This window comes from Emydura macquarii, unplaced genomic scaffold, assembly GCF_026122565.2.
Source record: "Emydura macquarii macquarii isolate MOO-44397 ecotype Brisbane River unplaced genomic scaffold, CSIRO-AGI_Emac_v2 contig_2897, whole genome shotgun sequence".
NCBI classification, from domain to species: Eukaryota; Metazoa; Chordata; order Testudines; family Chelidae; genus Emydura; species Emydura macquarii.
In genome coordinates, this window is record NW_027133034.1 from 22,333,799 (window position 1) to 22,339,798 (window position 6,000).

The 6,000-nt window shown below is 43.7% G+C and overlaps 1 protein-coding gene across 1 annotated transcript in view; it reads right to left on the reverse strand.

The window, feature by feature from the left end:
* The window catches only part of SNCAIP (synuclein alpha interacting protein), a 101,220-nt gene extending 95,563 nt beyond the window's left edge, over positions 1–5,657 (reverse strand). Inside the window, exon 1 of the mRNA XM_067569363.1 lies at positions 5,214–5,657. The gene's annotated coding sequence lies outside the window, so the exon portion shown is untranslated. The remainder of the gene's footprint in view (positions 1–5,213) is intronic.
* Positions 5,658–6,000: the final 343 nt, after the last annotated feature.

The following is a 6,000-nucleotide window of genomic DNA, read 5'->3' on the forward strand; positions in this document are numbered from 1 at the left end:
TATACTGATGACCAACAGATATAAGGCTTAGGAGCCTCATCCTAATCCGTGAGATGGTCAGATCCCTGAAGATCTTATTTTCATTTCATTTAAATTATTGTAAACAGAGCCATGTTGCTTCCAGAAATTAAAAAACAATATCAACAAATTATCAGAAGTACAGCTTGATAGACTAATATTAAACTAACTGAAGCATATGCACAGCCTCCTATCCTATAATGTGTGAATTGCTCCATTTACTTTTACTTTTTTTAACAATATATCATACGTGTAATTATCTTTTAGACTTCTGGATGCAGCAAGCAAAAACTGGTTTGCAAAATAAATGGATGTAGAGCTTCCTGAAGATAAGACTATAATATGGGGCTTATAATATGGCTTACAAAGGTAGACCAATTAGTGCGGCTAGCCACTTTGCCGGTGTCTCTCTAATAGACAGAATGTTAAATCATTAATTACCCTCATCATATTTATATTTTAAAAGGCAGTTCCCCTTAACATGCTGTGCACAGATAACAAAAGTACTCATGAGAAAAAAAATAATAAATCTAACCTTCATGAAGCTTACGCCAAACATTTTATCATAATACTACATAACACAAGTCCTATACAATAGGATACTGAATAGCTGATTCTCTCTTCCCTCTTCTTCTAATGAACTGCCAGCATGTTTCCCTCTTATACTGCTTCTGTTGATTGACAGAATTCAAATTCATTAATTCAAACATATTGAGCACTAACCAAGAAGTCCAAATAATCGCGATTCTACTGTAGCTCGGTGAAAAACACGCACTATGTTCAAAGTTTTAAGTAAAAATAAATCAAATAATTAATGATGTTACACATACACCCATTTCCTGGTCATTCCTTTCTGTAACTCAAGAACAGTTTTTGCCTATGTCCTAGCAACAAGCACAAAGATTATACTGTAACCAGTGCTCAAAACCGGAGTATCCAAAACAATATGTTAGTACTCAGCTTAATTAAAGAGTATGCTTTAAAAACAATATCTGAATGTACAACAGCAGCAACAGTAGCGTTTCATTATAGTTAGTCTGAACGTGTGTAGAACAACAATGTTCTCCCCTTTATGAGAAAAGACCAACATTCTAGCATGGACAAGAAAACAATCTGAACCTATGCTAGATGGCAGGGGGAGAGAGGGGAATATTGATAAAGAAACAGTTTAGAATAATCTTTTTACAGCTTAAAATTAAATATAGAAAAATACAATACAAAAAGCTGTTAAAATACAATAGGGTTGTTTACAAATTATTTTGAACACAAATTTGATGCATTTACAAACTTCTTAAACAGCTCTTTAAAAAACAAGAATAAGACTTGTGCATAGCAAAGGATGATCTCAGTACTAACCAACCTGTGAAAGGTGAAATGCATATTAGCTATCTTTGGTAACTAAAGCTTCTTCATATTGTACATCACTGATAACTTTATACTTGAAGATTAAATTACAAGACAGGTAAACAGCTAACGGAATTTCTACCAGAAAATCTATGTGCTTGTTTCTCCTTACCAGCAAAGAACTCTTCTGTGACTCTGGATCAATAATGTATCTGGTGCATGTATCCTATTTTATTGCAGGACTGTTGTTGCAGGACTATTCCCTTGTGTTTATAATGATGCACCTGCTCCATGTGAACCGTCCCTCACCCCTTTGACAAAGAAATATCTTATATCTGGCAAAACACCACCACCGCCACCCTGCTCCAAGCTCCCTCTCCTATGTCAGTCTGTTTGTTTTCATTAGCTGTGTTTTTATTTATTTTCTCAACAGACAAAAAGAATGAATACAAGTCCTTTCAAGATACAACACTGCTCAAAGATTTTTGACATATTTTTCATCTTGACGGTGAAAATGAGTATTTAACACAGTATAAAGCAATCAAATATTCTAAATTATATACAGCAAAATGCTGGTAAGTGGTTCATTATAAAGACTATTAAAATAACCGAATGCCAGCAAGCCTGACTATTTCAGGTCATAGTTAAAATCTAAGGGCTAGATTGTGCTTAGCCCTAATGCAGTCACAGAGAGAATCAAGGTTCTTCCCTCCCTGTATGCCACTGTGTTAGTGCTTCCTGAATCACTGCTCCTGACACTCAGTAGATGACCCAAAATGTTCCTCCTGAGAGCAAGTGGGCATGAAGGGGTGGGCAAGCAGGCAGTGCCATGGCTCCACTACACTACACCCTCCTTATACTGACCAGAAGATCTGTTTAGATAGAAACATGAAGGGGTAGCTGTACCTCATAAAGGTGTGTTGCAAATTAGTTCTCACAGCACACCAGCAAGCACTGTCCCACTAAACGGTGCCTCTCTCAGACACACTGCCTCCCACTGGTCCCTCCCACAGTGCACCTACATGCCACCTCTTACACAAAGCTTTACCTTAACAGCAAAATCTAGCCAGGTTATACTCATGTTATTTTCCCCCATTACAGGAGAATCACTGATATTAAAAAGAGCAGACTCTGTTGCACAATTATTTCCAATGAGAGCATTACCTAGCATCTGACTTACTCAGAGGAACAACTTGCCACAAAGCCACAGCTGAGATCAGCAGAGGTGCCCATGCTGGAACCCACTCAGATAAAAAGGCATCTAGCAGGGTATTATCTGTGATGGCCCCTCAGCTCCAGATCTCTCTCTCTCCACCATTCCCTCATTCTGAACAGTTTGACTTTATAAACCTTCAGGGCATGCTGCAAGATACATTTGCTTTCTCTAGCTCAAGGAGGCAGGGGAAGACTTAGGTGGCAATTCATAAAGATCTGAAATAAGTTTTTAGTTGCTGGGCTATGAGTGAGCAAAGAGAATAGCCTATTAGTACAGCTCTGTTACAAATGGCATTTTTCTAACTAAAAAGGCTAATGATGAAAAAAGCTATTTTTTCTATACATTGAGTTAGATACTACTCACCCTATTTACTCCTACTGACTGATTTAGATCCTTCAAAGGTTTGCTACTGGGCCTCGTGCCATGGGACTGATCAGAATTGTACATGTTTGCAGGATCATCCCTAACTGCACCAAGTGGAATTATTTTTATTTTCCAATTTGAGGATCTAATCCCGCTCCCACTGGCTTCAAAGCAACAACAGAGAGTACTGCCAACCCTAAGTGTTCAACAATCAAGAGTCAGGCCCTCCAAAAAATCATGAGGTTGGCTTAAAAATCATGAGATTTTAAAGACTAATAAAATGTGGATTCTTTTTGTTTGCCTTCTGGTTTTTGGAATCTTTAAAATGCACTGGGATCATATTTTCAATTCTTCTTTGCAACCATAAGGCTAGAAACTTAGGGCTTGTTTACATGGTGGGATAATATGCACAACAGGGGTGTGATTTCTACAGTGCACTAACGTGATGCACAGTAACTGATCTGTGTAGACCCTGTTTGTGTGCACTAAAGGTTCCCTCATAGTGTGCATTGCCCCTTCTGTTGACAAGCCTTTACAATTCTTTTAAAAAAGAATTAAAGCTCACAATCAATTGTCTGCATGTGCTGAGGCTCAAACATCAAATATTATAAGCTAGCAACACTCAAGCCTTACCATACTTCAGAGTCAATTTATATGTTAAGAGCCTGACTGTGCAACTCTTACTCAGATAAATTGTTTTTACTCAAACAAGTACCTGTATTTCCACTGCTATCAGCTTGAATAAACTGCAGGATCCAACAATTTGTAGGATTCAACCCTATGTTACCATAATAGCCTTGGATCAATTTAACCATAACCTAAGATCCAGTCCCTTCTATCAGCTAGACCAATACTTAAATGTTCTTAGAGCTAAATAAATGCTGTTTCCGTTAACATTTCCTTAAGATATAAAAACAACAAACATTTCTTCAATTTTCTTTTAAATATCAATAGGTACCAGTGGACTACATACCACTGTGTGTATATATATATATGGCTCAAAACAGAACACAAATAAATTTGCATTGGCTTCAAATTTCATAGAGAAGCTGTATGAAAATTATTTTTACTGTGGCACTTTGTAATATATGTGCTTTATCTCTAATTAAATCCCTCACATAAAACCCTAATTTAATCTGGAAAATACTACCCTGGGCTGTCCCCAGTAGAGAAGAGGCTCTTTTTTCTGCTGTCATTCTCTTTCTGTACAAAGCTGGGTGCTCTTCTCCTTTGATGGATACCTGTCAATCATATGCTGGTAAGAAACACACAGCTCTATTGCTTATTTTAAGAAGGAAACAACAGGAGTACAGCACCTTCTCCACCAGTGACTCCGAGGCAAAAATGCAACAGGAACAGACAACTATATTTCAGGATTTAGTTCAAGGAACATTGAAAATTGTCAACAAGAGTTATTTCTGAAGCCTATTTCTTCTCTGCAAGCAGAGTTCAGCAAAGAATGCTAGCATTTCCTGTGGAAATTGTGTGGTTGCCAGTAATGTTCTACTAATTTTTCTTCTCCTGTTTTATTGTTTTGTTTTGTATTTAAAATAAACACAACCTGGCTTTTCGACAACAGCCACAATAACCCTTCCCCCCCCTCCCAACTTACCACCTGCAGATGATGAAAGTCAGCAAGAGAGGAAAGCAAAAGAGACATATTTCAGCAAGCAGTAAAACCAAAGCACCCCGTAACCTAGCAAGAGAGGTGGCTGAGGATGTCCAAGATCTGAGTGCTGGATTTGGAGTGGGGGGTAGCAGGCACTTCCCACACTATCCTATTGTGCATTCGTTTCACACACCCACCCCGGGCCACCTTCCCCTGTATGTGATGGTGCTTTTCTTCTGTGTCCCTATTTTGCACGAACTGGCCCATTAAAAGGGCTGCAATGAGCTGCAATACAAGACAGGATGCGGGGGGAGAGGAGGGGCAAGGGAGAACATCGATGCCCTATAAAATACCAGTGGAAGCTGCTGCCTGTTGTGTGTCAACCATCTCCCTGTTAAAACAATCCCTTGGCTGCAGCGTTACTATAGAGACACCGGCTCCGTCCTAACCCCTTCCCGGCGACTCACTCCTTCCCCGGGACTAACAGCGCCGTCTGCCCTACAGGAAGAGATGCGATGAATGGAATCCCCCCCACCCCGTGCACCGCGGCGAGGGAAGAGGGTGGGGGCCCCCAATGCAAACTTGGAGCCGCGGCCTGGGCTGTGCCCCCGTCCCCACCGGGCTCTGCCTGGTCCAGGCTCGAGGGAACTTTCGCTCACTCACCCCGAGGCTCGCTCTGCCGGTCAAAGTGCTGCTGCTGCTCCGCGGGGACGGGGCTCGCGCCGCTCCCCCAGCCGCCGCTCGGACTCTCCGGCAGAACGCGGCGACCGCCCGCTGCCTGCGTCACAATCACGTCGCGGCCATTCCCCACGCCGGGAATTCGGGGGGCTGGGGGGAGCCGCCACGTGATGAGCAGGCGAGGCGCCGCCGCCGCCGCCGGGCGGGGAGGGGGGAAGCGGGCAGGGCGGAGGCACTGCAGGCTGCCCGCCCGCCGCGAGCCTGAATGACAGCTTCCCACCCCCTGCCCCGGCCCCTGCCGCCCGCAGCCCCACCAGCTGCCCATCCCGCACGCGCTCGGCCCCGTCCTCCCAGCCGGCTTCCCCCCCTGCACAAGCTCGTGCCTCTTTCACTTTCTCCTGCACTCCCCTTGTACATTCTCCCCCTTCCTCTCCGTCAACCCCCCGTGACAGACAAAGACCTCGGGTGCAGCTCGGTTCTCTCCCTGCTGGGCGCCCCTTTCCTGCTCCGGCCCCGCCGGTTCTGGGGCGGGGGAGGGGACTGAAACCGGACAAAGCCAGGAGGGGTTTGCGCGCCTTGTGTCCTCTCTCCGCCCCCCCGGGAATCGCTCCTTAAACACACGCCGTCATGGTACAAGCGCAGTTATCTGGGGGGGGGGGGTGCAGGGGTGACCTGCTGGGGTGTTTGTTTGTCTACGAGGGCTTGGCGCCCCTCTCCTCAGGGTGGGCAATAATCACTACTTTAGAGGGGTCAGTGCAGGTGAGGAGTGAAG